Source organism: Phascolarctos cinereus, unplaced genomic scaffold (assembly GCF_003287225.1).
Source record: "Phascolarctos cinereus isolate Bilbo 61053 unplaced genomic scaffold, phaCin_HiC Scaffold_726;HRSCAF=1367, whole genome shotgun sequence".
Classification (NCBI taxonomy): Eukaryota; Metazoa; Chordata; class Mammalia; order Diprotodontia; family Phascolarctidae; genus Phascolarctos; species Phascolarctos cinereus.
In genome coordinates this window covers 168175718-168202150 of record NW_027556098.1, presented here as the reverse complement: position 1 = coordinate 168202150, position 26433 = coordinate 168175718, and positions in this window count along the sequence as shown.

Below are 26433 nucleotides of genomic sequence, written 5' to 3'. Positions count from 1 at the left end.
ATATTTATATACCATAATTTCTTTAGTTATTTTCCAATAGGTAGGCAACCCTTATGCCCAGTTTTTGTCAGACTGATACCTAACTTACCTTTCTGTCTTTTTTTTTTCACACTACTACCCTACATGCATTCTGTTCCAGGAAATCTAAACAACTAGTGGTTCTCTTATTGTTCTGTATAATATTTTGTCTCTATATAGATGCCTAGACTGGCCCTGCTGCCTATAATACCCCTTCTTCTCCATCTGTTGAATCAGCTTCTTCCTTTGAGACCCAAATCAGATACCACTTCCTCCAGGAAGATTTCGCTGATCCCTTACAGGGAAAAATGGCCACTATCTTCTTTGAGTTTATCTGGGTTGTTTTATCCATATCTCCTCTTTGTTTAGGCATTTTCTACTTTGTATCATGCTTATTTGTGTACCTGTCTGGTCTCTCCTAGTATCATACAACCCTCTTAGAGGTAAGAGATTGTGATATTTTTCATTTTTATATTACCAGTGCCTAGCACAAGGCTTTGTCCAAATTATATGCTTATTAAATGCTTATTGAATCTAATTAAATTTGAATTACCATCTCCCAACATGCTTTTTTCATCCCCAATATCATTATGATAAGAAAAATCTTCCCCTAAAAATGTGGCTCCAGAACTTCTCACCAAAAGGAAAAAGTCTGAATCATTTCTCATAGGTCTATTTAAGCCAAGGTAAATGCTTTACTGAGCCAGTGTTGTCTGTGGATGGAGGGCTTCCCTTTTGTGGTCAGAACAATATCTTAAGGCCCTATTTTATTCAGTATAGGCAATTTTCTTTTTTTCCTTCAAAGGTCTTGCAATCAACCTAGAAACTTGCTCATGATAATGACTCTCAAGCATTCTTATAGCTTCCTGGTAGGATAAGGGGGGAAAAAAGAAAGAAAAAGAAAGAAAGAAAGAAAGAAAGAAAGAAAGAAAGAAAGAAAGAAAGAAAGAAAGAAAGAAAGAAAGAAAGAAAGAAAGAAAGGAAGGAGGGACAGAAAGAGAGGAGGGAGGAACAGAAAGAGAGGGAGGGAGGGAAGGAAGGAAGGGAAGAAAAAAAGCTAGAACACAGAAAATCACCTATTATGTGATCCTTCCTCAGACTTATAACCAGCAGACCACAGACTACATTAGATGACACAGAAAAGAGAAGCTACACATACATAACTGAATCAATCTTGTATTCTCTGAATTGTATTGATCTTTCTCTGTTATGGATAAGGTTCCTCCTTCTATTAACTGCTAAATGACCTACAGAGGTATTATTTCACCCCAGTACTGAACCTGAGAGGAGCCTGAATCGTGCATGGTCCCTATTACACCTAGGAATCAGGAAGAGTTGGGTATAAACTCCGACTCTGAGGTATACTGACTGTGCCCCTGGGTGAACCACAATTTCTCTGTTCCCCTCACCATACCTCTTGAAGACCAAGTGTTACAACGGAATTGCTAATCTGTGTTTGTAGAGAGAACTTCTAAACTAGGAGTTCCCCTACCGAAAAGAATCATAGATTTGGAAAAAAAATTTTAAAAAAAAATCTTTTTAAAGAATTTAACAATTTAAGCCACTCTACCGACTTTCAAAGACTGACTGCAGCACCACTCATCAGGATTTACAGGAATCGTGGTGTCAATCACTTGTGTTTAAATGGAGCTGGAACCTACTGACTGTTGGTCACATGAATAGAAATAACTAAAGAGTGTTAGGCATGTGGCAAATATAGCCCATAATTAACCAATGCCCATATGAAATCATTACTTAGATTACAATAAAATAGCCTTTATATGGGCCCTTGTCGTACATTGCCCAAGGCAGCTCATGATAAAAATCAGTACACTCAACACAATAAACATAACAAAGTATTTTCAGAAATCATTTTTAAAGCAGAAATTATTATAAAAATGGAAATGAGCTAGAAGCTAAATTCTTGCATAATAGCAAGTTATATGAAGAGAGTTAGTGCACTTCAGAAAATAACCACATTCCCATCCATAAAAACACAGGGAATTAGAGAAAAAGTGTTGCTAAATTGGCAATTACTTATGGAAAGGTAGGGTCATAGAATCATAAGTTTCAATCTAGAAGGGACATTAGAGATCATCTAGTTAAACCCCTCATTTTACAGATGAGGAAACCGAGGCCTACAGAGATTAATTGACTTGAGCAAGGTGGCACAGACCAAGTGACTAAGCTAGTATTTGAACTCAGGTTTTGTGACTTCCAGTCAAGCACTCCCAGTTGAGTGATCCTTCCACTGCTCATTAGTCAAATCTTATGTACCACTGATATTGTTCAATTGTTCCATTATGTATATAAGCTCTCACCTCCCTTCTGTACTCACTTCCTATTTTCCACTTCACTTTCTTCAAGGGTAGAGAAAACTAAAATGTGAAAATGAAGAAGAAAAAGTGAAGACATATCCCAACCCTATAAAGATTCATTGATCCCAGGGGACTAATACTATCTTGGTCTATGTGGGAAAAATCTCAGGAAAAAAACATGAATTGCTCAAAACCAAACAAAAAACAACTAATTACCAAAAAACCAACCAACCAAATGAAAACCAAAAAAACACCAAAACATACCTCTTATTATTCTTAAGTCTTTCAACTTAAGAATGGATTCTACAACCTCAAAATTCATAGGGATATCATGGGAATCCTCAACCCTAAGACTTCCCATGGAGAACCCAATGCCCTCATGCTAACCTATGGCTGTACAAAATGTCACACAAATGCTGTCAGGGGCATTAACCTCCTTCTCCATAAAATAATAACAATATTGTACTAGACGTTATAAGATGGAGGAGAATGAATATATCCCAGTATATATCCATTCAAAATATCCATTTTGATCCAGGCTATCTCACTTTAAGTGCTAGCCTTGCTATAAGCTATGTGACCTTGGAGAGGTCACTTCAATTTTTTGGACCTCAGTGTTCTCATATATAGCACGGTTATTTTAAAATGTGCACTACCTATCTCACAGCACTATTATGAAGCAAGGGATATAAACAGAGACTGGACCTGAAATGTCATTGCTATAGGAAATTCCAAGGGGAGGAAAGTCCCTCTGTTAATGAAGAGTGGGACTGTGTCTGCATTTTATAGTCTTAGAAAGTTGCCTAGAACATTGAGAGATTAAGTAACTCGATCAAGATTGCTAAAACAGTATGTGTGTCAGAAGAAGGACTGAATCTAGGTTTTCTTGGCTTTAAGTTTGGCTCTCTATACACCAAACTGTGCTATCTCTGTGAAAATGAAAACATTGTATGAAAAACTATTAGTCACAGTTAACTGAAAAATTAAAGTAGGGTATTAACCCTTTTAGGAAACATCTGAATTTTCATGGGAATTGATGTTTTTAATCCAAAGGAGTAAAGAAGTAATTTCAGGGTCAGGTGACTAGGTCAGATAATTTGAAGTAACAGGTGCTTTCTTTGCCTTCCAAATCCATTTCACCCGTCCATAAAGTTATCTCCAATTGAAAGCAAATATATTTTAGGGGTACAAGAAACGATATTTTGTATAAGTAGAATGTAGATTGTGGACAATAGCTATGTGAGCTCTAAGATTAGCCCAGATAGGGTGAGGGAAAAATATCTTGTATATTACTTCATCAATGATTCATATTCACCTAGATAAATTTTTTTAGAAATCATTTCTTAGGAATATTTTCAAGTCAAAATCTACAGTTTGTAAAGAAGCAATGTGATATTTCTTGATAAGTAATGGGTTTAAAAAAATCTTTGCTTATTTTTATTTAATGTTCTGCAGTCTTGCATTTTTGTAGTTAAATTCTTCATACATGGACAAGGATAGAGTTTGTTCTTCAAATCCTAGTAAGGAAAATGTACTTGGTAGCTTTGGATTAGAGGACATAAGGTAATTTTCTAAGCAGGGAGCTCATGCCCGACTCATGAGGAGGCGGTGTGATCCACAGTACCAAACCACATGGTCACAAACAGATCTTTCTCCAGGTGTCCACCACAAAAACACACAAATGAGGAACAGGAAGAAGGTGTCCCTAAAGGAGAACAGGAATGATCCCACACATATGACAGATTCAGGGAGTTCAGAATGGAAACTTGTCCAGATTAGTCAGAAAGAAAAATAGACACCACAGTAATTCATTACATCTATCTATCTATCTATCTATCTATCTATCTATCTATCTATCTATCTATCTATCTATCTATCTATCCATCATCATCTCTACACATTTAAAGAGTTATATATATGTTTTATATATATATACATATATATATATATATGTATACGTTCTTATATATTTATAACACATACACCAAAGCTGAAGGAATTAGACGTAGTAATTAAAATTCATTCACTGAAAAATGATTTGTTAAATGCTTCCTATAAGTACATCACTGAGTTGCACTCTGAAATAGGATTCAAAATAAGTATAAGATATTGTTCATGCCCTCCAGGAATTGAAGTTACAAAAGTGATACAAAAGTGCAATACATAATTAAATATCAAAATTTCATATGCTAAATCCATTAGGAAATCACAAGGGAGGAATCTCTGTGGGTTGGAGGATATTGGAATGGTCTCTAATTGGAGATTGGATTAGCTTAGCCCTGAAGTATAAGTAGGACTTAGGTAGTCAGGAGAAAAAAAGGGCAACCTAGGTATAGAAGGAGAAGGAGGAGAACTAGCTTAAGTAAAAGTTTGGAGTGAAGAAATGGCGTGAAATATTTGTGGCATAGTGAATAGACTTGAATAGGTAGAGCTGAGAAGTAAGTCATGGTAGGCCGTAGCAGAATTTAAAGTTATAAAGTTAGAGGGAGAGCAGGTTATTGACAGCCTTGAATTCTGGGCAGATGATCTTAGACTTTATGCTGTAGGCAATGGGTAGTGACCTGATGTTTGAGAATTGGTCTGATGACAACATGAAAATATATGATTTAGGAAAACTAACACAATTGTGAAAGATGGAAGAGTGCAGAAGGTAAGCTGGGGTGAATAATTAGTAGGACATTGTAAGTTATAAACTATGAGATGGGATCCTGGTCTCCCATGATATAATAGGACAGAAAAGACTAGTACAAAAACATTTAAAAGGCTAATTTAACAAGATTTGATCTCTGATTAGATGTGGAAAATGAAAGAGATGAAAAGTACTAAGAATTAAATTAATTACAATGCCATTAATAGGAAGTGAGAGATTGGGAAGGAGAGTCAATTTTGGGGAAAATATTATGGCTTTAATCTCAGCTACAATAAAAGCAATGAAAATACAAAGAAAGCAATAAAAGATTGTTCATATAGAAATATATTCCAGTCAAATGAAATTTTTTGGATTCAAGCCTGGATAAAAGAACAGAGTAGATACAAAGATGTAAGCATCATTATCAAACAGGTGAATTGTGAAGTTAAAGAGCAATCAGTTCACTAAGGGAAAAATGTGTAGACAACAGGTCACTAAAGACCAGTACTTAGGGAAACCTTGAAGTTAGGAGCCAAGAAGAAAATCTATCAAAAGATGGATCCAAAGATCATCAGACAGAGAGTAGAGGGAAATCAGTATAGTTCCAAGAGAGAAGAAAGCTTCAAGAATGAGACAATATCAAATGTTATATAGTTCAAGGAAAATGAGAAGGGATATATTATATAATATATATATATATATATATATATATATATATATATATATATATATGTTATTAATTTGCCTCCCCCCCAAAAAGAAGAAATCCTTAGTGAATGTCAAGAGTATTATTTTGATATAGTTTTATGGAGAAAACAATTACAAGGAATTAGGAAGAATTATTGGTGAGAAAGTGGGGGCAGGGGTAGGTACAGACAACTTCAATAGATTTTCATTAAAAGAGAAAGAAAAATAGAAGGCTTATAAGGGAGGACCTAGAGAAGAAAAAATTGATACAATTCTAAAATATCTAGATGAAAAAAAATTAAAAATTCAGAGTGAAATGAGCAAATATTTGATTACATGATGTCAAATAGGAGATATTTGAAAATGATTGAATTTTTCATGATAAATTCATTTGACATTTTGTGGAGTCAGCCATAGTTCTCAATGCATTAACTAAAATGTAGTTCATTTTTCATATATACATTTCTTGAATGCATGTATAATTAAAATGTTAGAATCAACTTTCAACTTTGTACATATAGATTATCCATATACTTAAATTCCAGAAAGGCTTACTCCAGTCACTGAGCAAATACCTTGGTACTTACTTGGTATGTGTTGCCTCTTCTTACAATCAGTTTGAGGTGTGCCAAGAGAATGAAAGCCAATTTTAATATAAACTTAACCAAAATATAATTAGGTAGTTAATTCTGCTGGGAATAAAAATCACACATTTTGAAACAAAATAGAACTAAGTATTGAAAATTCCTCCATGTAACAGAATGGACTAGTTCATTGGCCATCCAGTCCTTGAAACATGGGCTATGCTCTCTTCCTTGCTGCACATCTACCTGGAAGTTTCTGACACTGTTTCCAGAATTCATAATGGTATATAAAAGAAGGGGCCCTGTGCCCTAACTTCAATTGTGAGTATTCTGTGATATTATTCTGTTGGTTTACTGAATGATAATAATCTCTTATTTAGCTGCTAAACTAGAATTGAGTATGCATACAAAGACTGTAATGGAGAAACTCTGTCTCTCCCTTCCTGGTGGCTTTTTGAACAAAACAGAAGAAATGCTAGAAACCTCTGGGTGAATAAACCCACTGGGACTTGGTTGCCATGTGGCCATGAATAAATGGTGCTTTTGTTTTGTTCTTTCTATTGTGTTTATTCTTTGATGATCTTTGATGAATGAGCATCAGAGACAGAATGGACCACGTTGTGATTGACATTGTGAACTTCAAATGGTGAAAGAGCCACTTCAAGATCCAGGGATAGGAGTGGAAAGCAGTCTTTCATTAGCCACATCAGCCAGTCCTGGGAAGGACCCATCTCTAAAGAGCTACCTTGTTTGACTTAGCTCAACAGTGAATACCCTGCTGCTGAGAGCTAGGAAGGACTCCAATGGGTTATGCTGCATACAAGAGTGAACTTGGGGGAGGAATGTTTTGTAGCAACTATTTTCAATTTTGAGACCACTCTCTCCAGGGCTAGAGGTCAGTTAATAAATCAATCACAGAGCACTTAATAGGCACTTATCATGTACTGTGCTAAGTGCTATGAAAACAAGTAGAAAGATACAACTCCTGCCCTCTAGGAGTTTACATTCTAATCTAATTAGATAATTCCCATTATCTAACGGGAAAGATAACACTTAAAAGAACTCTGAAAGGGGGAAAGGTGATTTGTACTGAAGAGGGATCGTTAGATTAAGCAGACAGTGTCTCCTGGAGAGGAATGGAAACATAGATGTTCTGGGTATGCTTTTGAAGTGGAAATTCTAGGAGAAGCCATCCAATCAGAGGCAGAGGCATGCGATGTTTCCACTACGTGAATCCCAGGGCTGATGTGAGTCTTCAGGATGAAGAGTAGATAAATGCTAGAGGAAGTCTGGAGTCCAGCTTGAGATGGTAAAGGGAAGGAGACTCCAATTTTCTTAGGTTTCTGTAGTTTGAGTCATGCTATGTCTTCTCAGTAAATATCGCTTTGTAAAAGCTAATTGATATTAGTTACTTATTAATAGTAAGTAGTCAGGAGATATCAGTTGGCCGAATTGTATTAAAGTCATAATCCCTAGTTAGGTGAAATTGGGGGAACACTGACTGGTGATCAGTGTTAGAGAGGAAACGTGATGGATTAGGACTTGTGAGCTATGGCATCAGATTACTCCAGCCCCTCAGGTTTGCTTTGTAGAGCCTTGATGGGAAGATGGAGGTAGCTGAATTCCAGAGACTTGACTGACTCGCCTAACTGTGTGTTTAGGACTTAGTCCAGAGTCTATGTGTGCTATATCTGTTTTTAACTTTTATGACTGTTCTTGATTTACAGTGATAGCTGATAAATGGCCACAGTTAACATGCAAGAGATTGTGGTAGGGAAGGCAGGTCAGCCCTAATCAAACTTAGCAAGTCAGTGAAGTGTGTTTTTGAATCCCCTGCCCCCTCCAAACACACTGACATCTTCCTTTTTATTGACTTTTCCCTTTCAGTGCCTCAGTTCTGAACCCTAGCTATTTTTCTGCTACCACTATAGTAAAGCTCCAAACTATACCCCATCTTGCTTTTCCTGTATTTTAGACCTGTCCCATCCACTCAATCAAGATTTATTTGTTCCATCTCCCCATCCCTCAGGGCTCTGCTATCTGCTTGACTAATCTGATTAATTAATCCATGCAAAAATATTAATGTTAGTTTACCTTCCCAGGTAAAAATGTTCATTTTTACAAGTTTTCTTATAAACTATGTCTTCGTCCCTCAAGATGCTGTTGGTGTTAATTTCAGGTACCACAATAATCTGTTGGAGAGGCAGTTGTTTTTTTTTTTTTAACAATTCAACACTTTTTTGAATTCTACCTCCTCGATATTTTTTTTATATATTTAGTGACTTTTTTGGGGGGGAGTGGGAAGGGGGTGTTTATGTATTTACAGATTCTAGCATGATTTCCAGCCGTCTTTCTGCCTTTCATCTGTCTTCCTTGACCAGAGACCATGCCTGAGGTCTGAACCCTTTAAGTGCCATAGTTTCCACTCTCCTGCATCTAGCTTGGCTACAACTATGCTTCACTTTACTCCCTCTACTACCAGCTATTTTGCTGTCAGATACAGATTTCCAGATGCAACCCCTCCACTTACTCACTTTAGTTCTGTAACCATGATTAATTCAATACTGTCATTACTACTGAGAAGGGCATGCCAATCTACCTCTATGTACCTCCACTCACTACTCTTGTAAATTACAAACCAAGGTATCCCTCCCTGGCCACTATTTTCCTCTATTCATTGTCTCCTACTGTAAAAATATAAGACACTTGAGGTCAGGGACTGTCTTCACTTTCATTTTCATATCCCCAGATCAGAGCACAGTTTTTGACATGAAATAATCACTTAATATATTTATTAAAAAATAAATGATTTTTTATTCATTCATAGTAGATATTTAATCAATGTTAATTGAAATGACATAAGTATCTGAAGAATAAAGCTATTTTAGAAATTCATAAGACTCTGAAAAGTGTCAAATGTATGTTCTTAGAAAGCACTGATCAAAAAAGCCCTAGCATAGAATTGTAGTTTGAGAGCTTGAAAGGACTTTAGGAGTCTTTACACTGGCTGCCATTGTCACTGTCCAATACCAATAATTTGGGACCCCTCAAACTGCCAGACCAAGGAAGAATATCCCAATTTGCCATATACCAGGGATGTTCATTCCTCTAGCAGGATTTGTTCTGTAAAACTTGGACACAGCCAAAAGGCCACACCCAAAGACCTAGAAGGCTACATGTGGTCTCAGTGTTGAAGGGTTCCCAACCCTGCTACAGGCTTTACTCTGTGGGACTTTCTTTACAATGTCCAGAGAAGTTTCTTCACCTGCAAGGTCACTGACCTCTGAACTTCACTCATTGGAAGTATCTTTTGTCCCTGTGGTCTCTTCCTCTGATTGACTTGTTTCTTCTAGAATCTTTATTTTAAAGAGGAGGCCCAGCCCAACCATGGCTTCATTCTTCTCCAGACTATATTCCTAACTATTCCAGACTTTCTCTGTCATGTCTTCAAGCTAAGTACCTTCATCTACCCAACTTCCTCCACTTTTCATCTTCCATTTATGAAATGTCTTCCTCTATTAGAATGTAAGCTCCTCAATGAATGGATTTTCTTTCTGTTTGTCTTTATATTCCCAGGGTTCAGCACAATACCTGGCACAAAGTAAGTATTTAATGAATATTTGCTGACTTGTAGTTGACTTGATATAATCTAGAAAAAAGAACAGCTATGAGAATGGATGGCCAAGAGACTGCACTAGGAAGTAATTTTAATAAAAACTTTAGAGTAGGAAGGAAACATAGAGACCATCTAATCAAACACCGTGTGTGTGTGTGTGTGGTGTGTGTGTGCGTGTATTATATATATATATATATATATATATATATATATATATATATATATATATATATATAGTTTTACATCACCTACATTTCATAATATCTCCCTCTCTACTCACTGTCCCATAGATCAAACTATCATTTCTCAACACAATATGAACATCCTCTGCCCCCAAAGTGTAGAAAGAGATAGAACACCTAAGTTCAAACTTTAGTCAATGACTCATCTGGCCTAAATTAAACCATTAGACAGCAAGAGCACATCATTATAAAAACCCTTCCATTATTGCAGGACTTGGGATTTTGGTTAGTGAGAATATTATCTCCTCTAATGAAAACTTCAACTTATTAATAACTAAGTAGACTTTTTTTTAGAATCACTGTAACCAAGAAATGCCATCCTATGGTCAACCTGGTAATCAGCATCTCTGAACTTAGGCTAGTCCTGAGATGACAAACTACATTTTGTCACTAGGCCCATACTCTGAGATGCTTGAAATGATTATGAGAGTGGGGGGAAAAGCATTCTATGTCCAATTAAAAGGTAAATGTGATGACCAGTCAAAATTCCTCAGGCTATAAATGATACAGCTTCTGTTAAGGGTTAATTATGGTTGTAAAGTATGTTTTACCTATTCTTGATATTTCAGAACAACTACAGAAATATGACTCATCACAGAGTTGATAAACCTCAATAAGTATGATTTAAGACTCAATTTGTGTTAATTGAAACACAATAAAGACTTATGAAATGTAATTAAATCTTTATTTGTGACACTTATATGTAGCTAGGAAATCTTTAATCTCACTTTCTCTGCAAAAGCTAGACTTTAAAACATGGGAACTGAATGTGAAAAGACCTAAGAAGTCATCAATTGATGCTAAGATACAGGCTGGGATTCAGTGGAAAGACACAAAATGGAGAGGGGTAATTTTGGATATTATTTTTTTTTACAAATATTACCAACTGGAAGTGATTTTTTTTTTTTTACAGTTTTAGCATTCTCTAAATTCACTCTTTGATGTCTCATTGGGTTCTGGAAGTGATCCTGGGTTTAGAAGCCAATGCCAGTGGATGGCAAACTCTGCCAAATCCTACCAAGATGGAAAGGCCAGTGACAGATTGTACATATGCTGGCTCTTCAATGACCAACCTAAGTTAATGGAGGCTCATTAGCAGAAGACTGGTCACCCAGTGGTGTCTTTTCCTTCCTTCTTCCTTGCTTCTGTCCTTCCTTGAATCTGTCCTTCCCTCCTTCTCCTCCCTCTCTCCCTCCCTCCCTCCCTCCTTCCCTCCTTCCTTCCTTCTTTCCTTCCTTCCTTCCTTCCTTCCTTCCTTCCTTCCTTCCTTCCTTCCTTCCTTCCTTCCTTCCTTTCTTTTATATTTGACAAGAAGGTGTTTCATATTTAGTTTTTTTTTAACTAGCTAGATGACCCCTTGAGTCAGATTTAAGGGCTCATCTCCTTCTACCCAGGCAACAACAACAACAATAATAATTGTATTTACTTATCATATGTTTTGTATTTGTATTTACTCATATATATGTATGTGTGTGCGTATATATATATGTATATATACATACATACACACACACACACATACATATAGTAATAGCTCTCAAGCTAGAAGAGATTTCAGAGGCCATCTAGTCCATTTTACATTTATTTTATAGATAAGGAAACTCAAGCCTGAGGAGTTTAAATGATTTGCTTAGGTTGCCATAGGTAGTGACTGTAGGAGGCAGAGTTTGAACCCAAGTCATATAATTCCAAATCCATTGCTCTTGCCACTGTACTTACATGTTGCAATCCCTCTCCTCCCCCAAAATATAAGAAGTATTTCTTTTTTGTCTAAATCTGTAACAACTATCAAAGTTTTTACACATACAATGTGCTTAATAAATGGCCATTGAATTGGATTGAATTCATCACTTCAGTTGTTCATACCACTTGCCTAGTGGAAAAGATGCATATTTGGTTAGCCCAGTTTAACCATGAGTAAAATGTATCCACACCCATCTAAACTATAAACAATAGAAAGATAAGGAAAAGATAACTATTCCATTAGTCAGATCTGATTATAATAAAATCCTGATTTAAAAGCTTTATTTCAGTTATAGAAAGTGAACAGGTTTTCCAGGCAGAGTTAAGACAAGAAAACAAAGGGTGGAAGTTTAAGTAATATTTAGCTGTGGAAAGCTGAAAGTTCACAATGATAGCAAAACCCCCAATAAGTTGCCAGGGTTTCTGAGTCATCAAAATGTGATTTGGGAGCATTCACCTCTCCATACTGATGTCTGAGTACTCAATACAACTGAGACCTAACTGGAACCCATCAAAATTTCAGAAAACATATCAGTATGTGCCTCCGCAAAGTCTTGCTTGTATGTCTCATCAGTAGATGAATGTGACCTTAGGTTCTCAAAGGCTATAGTAATGGAGAGCAAGCATTGGCAGGTGCTCACACTCTGGAAAGACTCCAGATAGGCCCCTTCCCCACAACCCCAAATAGATTGAGTCTATTTTCTGAGAACTAACTTAACTAGCTATAAGAAAGGGAAAAAAAAGCACAACATCAGTAGGTTGGCTGTATGTGATTAATTCTTTGACCATGGAAATCCATGAAGAAAAAGAAAAATACAAATTAGGCCTCAGAATTTTATGGCACCTTCCCACTGCAGTAATGGTGTCAGAGTGACAGAAAAGTTTGCTGAGGGTGGTAAGAGTTGCTGTTTTTAGATATTAATACAATCTAAGTTGACCATTGGTATTCTAGATATGAGACCTTGTCCAGTAACCAACATGTAGATATTTTGCCAGAGGAGCTAAAACAAATCTATATAGATATTCTTACTATAAAAGAAAGTAGAAGAGAGAAGTAAGTTGTAGCCATATAGAAGGGTGGCTTACAACTACTCAGGGAGAAGCAAATAAAATATTTGGCAAAGTGGGTTTTTATCATATTCTCAAAGGCAACACAAAATATTATTTCATTGAGATTTGAAATGCAACTGCCTCTAAAGAACTGAACCTGATTATCACATGAAAGGCAGTGGAGAGAGATGTGGTGGGTGTGAGATGTGAATAAGAACAGGAGGAAAAGATGTCATCAAAGAAATGTATGACAAGAAGTAACAATAGGCTGATCACATGGTCAAACCAAGAGATCATACACGTGGACAGCCAGAGTACTCCACTAGGACCCCTACAATGTAGTTTTGTGTGTGTGTGTGTGTGTGTTTGTCCTTTTTTTCTCAAAGAAGACCATGACATCAGAGAGGTGATGACATGACTTGCAATTGAGTGAGGGAGGGGCTGTGCAAGGTCACTAGCCTCACTTTCTCCTTCAGAGCCATCTGGGTCCAGTGGCTAGATATTCATCAAGATGACAGGAGATGGCCCAGGATGCAATGGGAGACTCTGGCCCTTTTAAGCTAAGATCTTTTCAGGTTCTCACTTTGAGTGAGATAATACCTATCGTCATCCAATCTAAGAGCTCCAGAGTGAACTGGGTTTAAGGCTTGGTCTTTGAGAAAGAAATCTAGCCAGTAAATCCCAGAGAGGAGAGGGAGAAGAAGAGGGAGAACTATAGGATGTTGGGTAGACTCTCTAAGTCAAATCCATGGGATGATATAGATAAGAATTGAACCAGATAGGTGGGCATGGATGGGTCAAGATTGGCCAAATCAATGTGATTACAGACCCATTTGATTATTTGTAAGTATATGTAGTGAAATGGAGAGTTGACAACACTCTTCTAGTAAAATTTTGTCTTCAAAAATTAATGACTAAAATACCCAGAAAATTGAACAAAAAAATGTTTATTTGGTTTTTGGACTCTCTGAAGAATAACTTCAATTCCTAACTTCATAATTAGCCTATGCCTAAACTTCAAGTAATTGAAAATCTTAATATTCTTCATGACAACAGTCCAAGAAGGCGTTTAGATATATTGAATAAAATGGTGCTAAAGGAGAACATAAAGACAAAGAACAAGTGTCTGTCAGTCTGTCAGCCAGACAGTCAACCAGATAAATCAGCAGGTCAACAGTATTTAAAATTTCACTAGGAGTAGATGTGCTTTCACATGAAGAAAACAAAATGAATCAAACAAAACTAAAACTAATATGGAAAATATTAGAGTCCACACAGGGCATTAGACAGTCCAGTAATATTTCATGGTTAGCAGAGTTAAAGGCAGCTGAGATATCTAATAAGACGAGTACAGTCAAAGACCCTATTTCAGAGTTAATAGGCAGATCATTACAAGCTCTGACCAAAGCAGTCCCCATATTGACCTAATCAAAATCCAGAATGAAAATTATCATAAAGTGCATGATGAACCAATTAGCCTGGAGCTGGGTTGCTTCTATCTGCTCAAGTATCTCAGCTGGGAATGGTAAATTAAAAACTGAAAAGAAATGACGGGAAAAAAGCAGAAGGCAGTGGCAGAAGCTTAAATTCTGGGGCCCCCACGCAAAATTTCAGAAAGTGCTATCTTATCCTCTGCTTATGGTTTAAAAAGCAGATGTCCATCAAGGAGAAAAGGGAGCTCTTTCTTCAGTAACAAAGAGGCTCCTTGGGTAGTGTTTCAACCTGAGATATAAAAGAGAATATGAATACTGTAACTGAGGAGTAAAAGAGTACACACATTCAATGTAGAGGTATTTTATAGCCAGTTTTATGTCATATATTAAAAAGAGGAAAATTTTTGGATGAGGAAATATTATCTAAGCCTCCAAGTTCATGGATTTGAGTGTTGGTAAGCTGTATTTAAAGTGGAATGGAAAGGAAGAAGGGAAGGTGCCAACCATTAGTCATTTCAGAAAATAGGTGAATTGAGTAGTGAATCTCCTAGGCCAAGAAACTTAAAAAAATTCCAGAACAAATATATCCGAAGGTATGAAAGTGAACTTTACAAGTAATCACCTTGGGAAATGATGAACTTATGGCAACAATTGTTTTATTATTCAAAACTATTTCAGAATACCACTTAAGGCTTGTTTTCAAAAGTATTTTATAAACAATATGGTCATCAGACTAGCTATTCTATTGTTATTTTTTTTGTTCTAATTACCAAAAAAAAAAGTATTCTCCCAAGGTTAAGCACCCACCTTATCTATTAAATGCCTCCAAATAACTTTTGGCTGTTTCTGAAAATCAGAGCTCTGCTCAAGGGATCCATGGAGTGTATTCAAAAGCATCTGCCTCTGGCACTGAAAGCAATTCCTGAAGAGGAGTTCCCAGGATGTTTTGAGAACAGCATCCTCATGTGTATGGCCTCTCAAGGTGACTCTTTTTTCAAGAGAACAACACAGCTTTCACAATGATTGTCTGACTTTGGGCAAATCTCTTCTACTCTCTGGACCTCAGTTTTTCATTTACAAAATAGATTTTAACGAGGTAGACCTTAAAAGCTGATCTCAGAGGCTTCCTGCACAGGGAAGTTTGTCCTAATACCCCATCATTGTTAATGGTCCTTCTTCAAATTATATTGTATGTATTTATTTGTGTACATCTTCTATATGTCCAGTTGACTGCCAATGCATTGAGGACAGTGACTGTTATTTACTTTTGTCTTTGTATCTGTAGCACCTAGAATACTGCTTTGACTATAATAGACATTTAGTAAATGTTTGTTGAATTGATTTGAATACTCATTGAAATAAATTCTCCTGTGTCTGTTTAAAGAAAATCCATCACAATTTTATAGCCACACTTTGTATATTGAGCTATATACTTGAAGAAGCTCTCAACCAGAGAAATTCAGGAAGAAACTGGCATCAGAGCCTGTGTTCGGAAGCACTGATCGAATATTGCTCTGTGTCTAGAGACTGACTTGACTAGACAGTTGGCGACCTCTTGAAGTGGGAAGATGAAATTGGGCATGTTTACAAATGAAGTTGATGGAAAGGAGCAGGCAATATAGGTTATAATATGTACCTTTTTACCTGGGGACAGAGAGAAGCAGTGAATAGAAAGAGAGGGTCAGAAGCTCTTGAGTATTGGCAGGTATCCCAGATCTCTGCCTCTGACAGGGAGTTGGGAAAGGTTTTAATTTAATATTTGATTTAAAGGAGAAACCCTTTTTTCATCAGTGCGGCAGATCATTTGGGAGCCATTGGAAGGAATTACAGTGCATCTGGCAACTCTACGCTTCATTTGGGAGTGGTGGGTGGGGGCACTAGGGTGGTTAACCTTTCCCTCCAAACGCAGAGAAGCTACCCCTATAGACACTGTACAGAAATTAAAACCAGGAAAGGAGATTTTTGAGACAAATGACACTATTCCTTACCAAAAATAAATAAATAAATAAGAATTCATAACAGAAGGGGTTTGATTATTATCAGATAATTCATTTGCTCATTGACACAGTGTCATAAACCACCTCTGAAGAATTGTAAACCATTTTACAGATTGACTAATCAGTTGATAAATACCATAGATTATATTTTATAAAGATTCTTGATTCAAAAACAAAAAAAGAAAGGATTCATGATTTGGATAGAAGGACTGACTATTTCTATGGCTGCGTTATTGACATTCAGTAGCCTCCTCCTCTCTCATAGAGCTTTGCATAAAGTTTCTTAAGTCTTTTTTTTTTGTCAGAAAAAATTATGAAAGTGTCACTTTCCTTTTGCAGTTAATTCAGGAGAGATCCTCAATTCGAGCAGGGCACATTTTCATGCAAATACAGAAGCACAGTTTCCAGCCCCCTAATAGCTTCTTACAAATGATGTGCCATTACAACGAGGTTTATTTAAACAAATTTAATACATCTTTAATCAAGCTGGAGAGCATTTTCAAAGGTCACGCTCCAAATCAGGATCACTGTACAGAGCTTATCAAAGTATTAGCTTAAGGGGGAGGGAGAATTATTTCTTGGACAAGTAATTTTAGGCAAATCTTTATTTACATTTTTATTCAGTTATTAAATTTTATTCCTTTCCCTCCTCCTTCTAGTCTCTATTTATGAACCTATAAGAAAGTCTGCAAATGGAGCCATAAGCATAGCATAGGAGTTAGTGCTTCCGGGGGCGATTCCTTTGAAACCAGAGGGTCGAAAAGGCAAGGAAAGGAGACTAGGGATTTTTACCACTGGAGATAATCTTTTATTTAATGCTCCTTAAGAATCTTTACCACAGATTTGACATTTGTTTCTCACTCTATAGCTACAACTCTAATTCACCATTATTTCAATTGATAACTGAAAAGACAATAAGAGTTACTATATGCTTTCTCTCTATATGTAAAAATAGGATCTGAACATATACTATATTTGTACACATTTACATATTTATTTACATATAGATACTCATGCCCATATACATAGACACATTGTTCTCCCTGCCTCAAGACTTTTCCTATTCTACTTCATCCTTCACATAGCCACCAAAGTAGTTTTCCTTAAGCAGGAGTCTGACCTACCTTATAAACCTCATTAGTTTTTCTTTGCCTCTAGCATCAACTATAAACCCCAATTTTGCCATTTAAAGCCCTTCAAAAACTTTTCTGTCACACTCTGGTCCAACCAAATTAGCTTTCTCACTGTTTCTCATACAAGGCACTCTATCTCCAATCTCCATGACTTTGTTCATGGTGTCATCTCACACCTGGAATGAGCTCCTTCTCACTCTTCCCTGTAAAATACCTTATTCCTTAAAGGTTCAGTTCATGTGCTGCCTTCCTTATGAAACTTTTCTTAATCTCTTTAGCTGATAGTGGTATCGTCCCCAAATTACTGTCTACATCTGTCTTTTTTTGCGCATAGGTACAAACTGTTTCTCTGCACTAACTTGTAGGATCTTTGAGACCAAAAACTATTTCACTCTTTATCTTTGTTTATGCAATACCTAGTGCAGGGCTGGATGTTTATTAAGTGTTTAAAAATAAATGTTCAATTGATTGATACTTGTAATTGAATACTTTAAGGATAAATGATTTAATCAATGTAGGTACCTTCATCATCAGTGAATTTCAAAACACCTCCCTGCCTTAATAGATGGTCTTCAAGTGTTCTTTGGCCTAAAAAACATTCACTTGTGAGGATCCTTTTAGTAATGAGGCACTCCACATTCATTTAATTCAAGAAATAATTGAAATGAAGTTTGTTGCTAGACCTAGTCTTGAAGTTTCTCTATCTTTATATGTAACCCACCTGAGCCTGAAGTCTAATTATACAACCTTAAAGAATAAAGTCTGACCTCTGTACCATGAAAAAAATCAGAATAGGATGGGGTGGGGGGGAGATAGATATGCTCTAACATTTCTTCATACTTTCCAATGCACTTATCTTGTTTTATTTTGTAACATCCTATCCTCATTAACAGATTTTAGCCTCCTATCCGAAAGAGATTTTTTGAAGCCCTCTCAGTACCCAATTTACTATTCAGTATACAATAGGCATAAATGTAGTAAATGTTCATCCTGTGGTAAATATCCTCTGGCTCTCACTGTCCCAGAGCCAGGCTCTTCATCTGCCCCTCAGATTTCTAGGGTACCCTGAGGGTTGAGATGTCTCCTTGTTGCTACCATTGGTGCAAACTCCTAGCTGTGTATTCCCTCCCCCACTGCTAGAAGCCAATTACTAGTTTTTCAATTTTATTTAACCATTTAACATAGTTTTTTTTTTAACATAGAGATTTACTTCGAAGATACAGAAAAAAAGGAAGGATAAACATTTCCTCTAACACTTCTAGGACATACTCTACCTTCTTACTGTGGGAGAGTGGGCTCAAATTAACTCAGTTCCTTTGGTCTCCCCACATTCACTTGAAAAGGCAGCATCTCTCAAATAGCTCTAGGCTAGAGTTCCAAAACATCAATCAGTAAGGTTACTGCTCATTCCTTGGGACATCAACAATGTGCCTGCTACAAAACAGAACTCTAGAAAACTCAGGCGGGGGAAGGGTGTGTGTGTGTGTGTGTGTGTGTGTGAGCTAAGTGGATAGAGCTCTGGCTTTGGAGTCAGGAGGACCTGAGTTCAAATGTGGTCTCAGACACTTGACACTTACTAGCTGTGTGACCCTGGGCAAGTCACTTAACCCAGATAGCCTCACCAAAAAAAAAAAAGAGAGAGAGAGATAACATACAAAGAACTTTGCAAAAATCTTAAGGCAATATATAAATGCTAGCTATTGTGGTTAGAACACCAGCCCTGAAGCCAGGAGGACCTGAGTTCAAACCTGGCCTCAGATCGAACACTTGACACTTACTAACTGTGTGACCCTGGGCAAGGCACTTAACCCCAATTGCCTAAAAAAAAAAAAATAAAAAAAACAAATAGAAAACTGGGATGCCAAGGAGCCCTCTGGACCAAACTTACAAGGTGGGAAGCCTTACTCCCTTCACTGGTCAAGAGCACTTAAGTCACAGAGGAAAAAAGCTGAAACCTAGATGTCTTTTGAGTTCATCTATGACCACTCACTGAACTTCCTTCTGATCATGTGGTTAGCTGTCTAAAACAGAGCTGCCCAGTGACAGAAGATCTACCCATACTCCATAGACTCTCCAAAGAGCTTTCATTCTACATCATCATCATTCTCCCAGAACAGGAAGCAGGTTCTCCAGCATCTGCATTGGGGGAGATTCTGTTAAAGGCACCTTGTGCATATGTCTTGTTCACTTTGCAATTGACTGCATGTAATTATGTGTGCTAATAACAATTATTTTAATCACATGGATATACTCCTTTTGAGATTAAAAATACCTTCCTCAAAACAACCTAGTGTGCTAGCTGGTGCAAGTGTTATTATTCCCATTTTACTGATGGGGAAACTAGACTTCAAAGAGATGAAGTGACTTGCTCAGAGTTACATAATTGATGTTACAACCATGATTTGAACCCATGTCTTCCTAATTTCAAACCCAAGGTTATATCCACCACTACCTCTATGTATGCAAACATTTCAGAAATTCCTCTTAATTCTATGGTCACTAATGGAATTGGTGAAGTTTGTTCCTCTGTAATATCTTAGTGTAAATATTTCAACAAACACATTAGGTTAACAATTCATAATAAGAAGGTTGGACTAGACAATCTCTAAGGTCTCTTCAAGCTTTAAGATTTTATCATTTCACCTTAGGAAAAAATATGTTTGTCTTTGGCATTGAAATCACTGGACAAATGTCAGTAATAGTGACTGCCACTACCCTGTTGTGACTGCTAAGTAAATGTCAGTGTTTTCACAGTCCAAGCTTGTATTCATAAAATTCAATCCTTTACCCTGTGTAAAAGTAACTAATGAGACCCCAAGATTAAAGGGGAAGTGAACTCTGTGAGCACACAGATACAGCTGATGGGAAAAGAAGAGTTACTCCTGAGATTTTAATGCTCATTAGACTTTGGAGCCTTCAAACTTCTCAAGAACACAGAGAGGAAACTGAGCATCTGAAAAGACCAGCCTCAAGATAATGAAAAGATCTTGCCTTCGTGCTGTTGAAACTATTCTGGGGTCTCTGCTTAGCATCAGCAATTGCCTATAGGGTGAACATAAGCCGCAGGAGCAAAACAAAGCCGTCACACAGGAGATCATTATCGCAGGCCAATAGGTGGTGAAGCACCTCCCTCCACACAAACTACTTGCCTCTAGCACCCACACAGAAGGCTGGCTCTGCTAGGTAGGGTGAAAAGAGAGCAAATAAAGGCTGTTTATGTCTCAAAAATGCTAGGAATTTGTATGTAACAAACATCAACAGCATAACCATCAGAATAAAGATCACAGGGAACAGTGATCCGGGGGTTTGGGCTAGTCACAAAGAAAACCTAGAATGCCTTGTTCCTAAGCCTTTGATAAAACAGTCCAACACATCTGGATCAGATAATACCATTCCTTAAAAACTGCGTTACTGCCATTCTCTCCCCCATCCCCTGCCCTTTCTTTGTAAATCTGCTTCTCTGATTATTATTAAAAGCACAGAATGTCAGTTTCACAGGACCATGCAATAAAGGTTTATCTCTGTGTTTTTTTTTATTAACAATTTTGACCCACTCAGTCAAATAGAACTGAAGTGAACCCGTACCCTGCTAAATATAAAGACAAACCTTGCTCTTGTCTTTAATCTAAAGTTACATGATAATACAACTTTTTTTTTAAAAATTAACCATTATAACAGTGGTTAGTTCATAGTTAGTGCTTAATAAATATCTGTTGATTGCTTGATTTTGAAACTGCTCAAGTATGGTCTATCTAGCTTTGTCAGGCATCATCAGCTCCTTATGAAAAAGTTTCTGATTCTCATGTCCCTTCTCTAATATTTTCTATATGTGATCCCACGAATTCCCAAGGTTTTTGAGGCAGAGGCCGCCATGTTCTTTGCCTTCTTTTCCTGAGGGTCATTGGCTGGGTCACGTTCACCTATCATTTATTCATAAACAAATCAGAAATAAAAGGGGAAGGAAAGGCATTTTCAAATATTCCCTATCCACTGACACACATCAAAGAAGTTGAATTTTTCTTATCTTATAAACAATCAAAAAACTGAGATTTTAAAATGAAAGTTGTAGACCTGGGATGTTTCAATCACCAAAAGTGTAGATAATAGTGCCAGATTATCAAAGAGGTTCACTAGGAAAATACCTTGCTACTTGAGGGCAGGGACTGCCCAAAACCCAAATCCTAAGCATAAATTAAAATAGTAAAACAACTTGTAAATGCAATAATAGAATAATAAACATTTTACATGTTTATATGTATGTATATGTATTTGTAGTTTTTCAGTATACTCTAGTTAAACATTACAAACTGGGGATGTTCATTTTGGAAAAGACTTGGGGAACCCAACAGTTGTCCTTATGAATTTGAGGGAATGTACTCTAGGAGAGGGTTTATGCTTGCTCTATTTACCCTGAGAGGGAACAACTGGGAGCAATGGAAGGACATTGAAAAGGGATCTGATGTAAGGTAACACTTCCTAACAATTAAAGTAGTCCCAAAATGCATAGACTGACGCAGAGGATAGTCAATTTCCCCTTATTGGAAGCCTTCAAGCAGAGACTAACTGACTATTCATTGTGTATGCTATTAATTCTTGTTGACAAGATGGACTCCATCATCCCTTACAGGTTTGCATTTCTCAATTCCAAAGTCAGCTAGTCAGGTTCATACTTAACTCCAACATCTTTGACAAATTGTCTTTCAGACTCCTCAATCTTACTGTCTTTCCTCAGAGATTATCTCTAGTTTATCATCTCTGTCTATCTAGTTGGCATGTTGTCTCCCAAGCAGGGTCTTCCCCCACAAATTTTATTTGTATTCCTTGAGTTTTGCATATTACCTGGTGCATAGTAGGTATGTAATAAATACTTGTTAACTTGACTTGATTCCATTGAAGTTGCAATGAGCATTTCCTGAAGTAGTTCATTTTCCTTTGGATAGTTCTAATTGTTAGGAAAATTTTCTTTTTTTCTTCTTCTTATGTCAACCCAAAGCTAACTCTTTACAACTTTTACCCATTCTTTGATTTTTAGAATGGCATTGACAAGCTAGAGTACTTCCAGAGAAGGCTAATAATGATAATGAAGAACATAGAAATTATAACATGGGGATGTGTTGCATGGTTGCAAAACACAGAAGAATTAATTATGGAGACATACAATCACAAAGTAGTAAGGGATCCAAGAGATCCTCTATTTCAACCTCTTAATAGAATCACATCTATCATTCATGAAATCACAGACCAAATCTCAGAGATGGAAGAAGAGGTCTCAGATGCCATGTAGTCCAAACTATACTTGAACAACAATATCCCTGACAACATGTCTCTTAAGTTTTCATCTTATCTCTGATCAAAGTGCTAGAGTGAGGGGAAGCCCATTACTCCAAAGAAAATATTTCACTTAGGTATAATGTAAATTGTTACAAAGAATTTCTTTAAACTCAACCTAAATCTTTGTCTTTGCTACTTCTACCCTTGCTCTTGAGTTCTGCCCTGTGGGAAAAAGTAGAATCCTTGCACATGGAACTTGATGATGACTCCCTCAACCTTTGAATCTTCTTTCAATCCCTAGAACCAACAACTCACAGATGAAGTCAGCCTAGTTGATCTCTAAGGTCCCTCCCAGTTTCTAGTCGTATTCTTCTATGAGTCTTCACTATCTGCATTGCCCTCCTCTGGATTGTCTCCAGCTTTTAATTCCTTTTCCAGTCATCTCTGACAATATCCTTTATATCTCCTACTCAATTCTTTATTGCTAATATGTTGCAATCTACTCCCATCTTCTGTAAACCACTCCACTTTTTTGTAACCTCAGTTATTTGCTGGCAGTGGTACCATATGTCTTACAACCACACAATATCACTAAAAGAATTTTTTTCTTTAAATAAAAGGCTTCAGGAAGAAAGTTAATATCTTTAAATTTTGTGAAATTTCCAAAAGGCATCCAACCTGTTTTCACCTTCCAGTGCAATTTTGGGTCCAGTCCATGAAGCATTTAAAGTGATAATTTGATATTAATGTATTTACTGGCCAGCTCTATTGACATCCATCTAACTGCATATCACAATCTGAATCATGGGCATTTTTAACCGACTTATGTAGACAACGATGCTGAATTATTTGAGGATGATTATGGGAAGCATATTGACTTTTACCAGGTCTCTTCAGCATTAGAAAACCTCCTACTGCCTGTGCTCCATTGACATAGACTTTGAAAAACTAAGGGCACTTCTGTGTCAAAATAATGCATCAGAATAGGACTTGTAGCATCACAATAGTTTATTGTCATAATATATACTACTACTTTATAGTGCATTTTAAAAAAAATATGCTGTATTCATTTCGAATAAGGTATAGCCTGCAAGAAAGCAGATTCCAGTCATTAGAACAGTTCTACCAAGCTTCAGTAATACCAACAAAGTTAAAGTTAGGTGGTGCAGTGGATAAAGTGCCAGGACTGTAGTCAGGAATACCTGATTTCAAATCAGCCGCAGACACTTACTAGCTATGTGACACTGAGCAAAACCTTTAACTTCTGTTCACCTCAGGTTCCTCATCCATTGAATGGTGATAACAATAGCACCTACTTCCCAGAGTTGTTGTAAGGAGAAAATGATATAATAATAATAATAATTAAAAAGTACTTTGCACAGTTCCTGATACATAGCAAATGTTTTATAAATACTAGTTATTAATATTATTATCATCATCATTATTATTAAATTTTCATTCTCACATTAAGAGCCTTGGTGTATATTGTTTATTGTCTCTTGTATATATACTTTTGACTCGGCATCTTAGCCATGGATTTTATTGCTGATTATATCTTTGGATATGGTCTCAATTAGGTAAGCATTCCATAACTGTTAGTTAAAATTATTGTTATTTCCATTTCTGTACTATTCAATTGACATCATTCTTCTTAAGTTCTACCTACTTTTCAGGATGACATTGTGTGTGTGTGGGGGTGTACTTTCTCTTTTCATATAGATATTTATTTTAAAAACATGTTGAAAATACCTAAATATATTATAATATTAATTTCTAGTTTACCTGTAACAAAACAGAGACATTATTTTACTGCTGGTTGAGTTGTGATCTGGTTGAACTTTTTGAAAATCACTATGGGATTATACAATAAGAGTTTAAAATATGCATGCCCTTTTACCCAGTGATCCAACTGATGAGACTACACCCCAAGGTGTTATTGACAAAGAAAAGATCTATCAATACAAAAACATTCCTAGCAGCACTATTTGTAATATCCAAGAATTGGAAAGGAAACAAACTAGATATCCATCCACTAGGGAATGACTGAACAAATTATGTAACTATAATGAAATATGATTATGTCATAAGAAATGATGAATAGGGAGAATTTGGTTAATCAAGAGATCAACAAACTTTTCTTAAGCATCTACTATGTATCAGGTAATGTGGTATGTGCTGGGCATATAAACATAATTAATTAAACAATCCCTTCTTGCAAGAGGCTTTGAAAGAGTTGTATGAAAAGCAAAGAAAAAAGTATGACATTGATTACAACTTTGGAGTTAAAAACAACAAAAATTATAAATTCATGCTATACCTTTGCCAAAAGTTGAATATGATCAGGATATCTTGTATAAAGGGTGTGCTACTATGTTAAAGGAAATATACACATCTTTTGAGGGTATCAGACTAATGATCCATTAATATTGGAAATTAGAGGTATTATAATAATTATACAATCTCTTATTTTGCTTTATGTTGTAGTTGGTCAGGTTTTAGCTTATATCTGCATTTGTTTCTAATTTTATTTTTCTCGTTCTCTTATTGTTACATTTGAAAATTTTTATTTGTCAATGCAAATTAAAATAAAATACACATTTTCAAAATTCCTTCTTTAGAGTTGCAAGCTATTATTGTTTTTTCTTGAAATCTCTGCTAACTTTCTAAGCAGTTGACTATTGCCTCTTCTACATATTCCCTACTCTATTTGGTTCAGAAATGCAACACTTTTTTTTTTTGGTTTTCATGACTCCTCACTCTTATCTATTCTTATCTTTCTAGTTGACTCCTTGTCTTTTTCCTGACAACCTAATGTGGGTGTTTACCAGGTATATCCTTGTTTCTCTTTCCCTCTTTTGACAATGCCATTCATTTCCAAGGCCTCAAAGACTGCCTCTATGCAGATGACTCAGAAATCAGTTATCTCTTGTATTAAATTCTCTTCTGAGTTGCAGACTCATTTCTCTAGCTATTTTTAGGATTTTCCACCTAGATGTATCCCTAAAACCTCTAACTAAATATATCCCAAACTAAGATTATCACAGTTTTTCTTATACAACCTCCCTCACTAATTCACAGAATTTCAGTCTTAAAGATGGAATGGATCTCAGAGGTCATTAAGACCATTAAGACAAATCTGAAGAAGAATCTCCTTTTTAAGATACCTAACAAGTGATAATCTGGCCAATTATCTTCAGTGGCAGGTAATTGTGCTTTGGGATAGCTGAAAGTAGTCTTTTTTTTTTCTTTTTTCCTCCCCTTACATTAAGCCTCAATGAACCTCTCTGCAACTTTTAAATATCCTAGTTCTGGCCTCTGGAGCCAAGAAAAAACACATTTAATCCTCCTTCCACGTGACAGTATTTCAAATGCTCGATCACTTCCCATGCATGTCGTCTCTAAATCTTTTGTTGTTATTCAGTTGTTTCAGTCCTGTCTGACTCTTTGTGATCATATTTGGGCTTTTCTTGGCAGAGATACTGGAGTGGTTTGCCATTTCCTTCTCCAGCTCATTTTACAGATGAGGAAACTGAGGCAAATGGAGTTAAGGGATTTGTCCAGGGTCACACAGCTAGTAAGTGTCTGAGGCACTAGCTGCCCTCTAAATCTTTACTATTCTTTAGAGGCAATCAGTACTCAGTAGATTAGAGCACAGGGCATAGAGCCAGGAAGACCTGAGTTCAAATCTAGCCTTACTAGCTGCAGATATTTA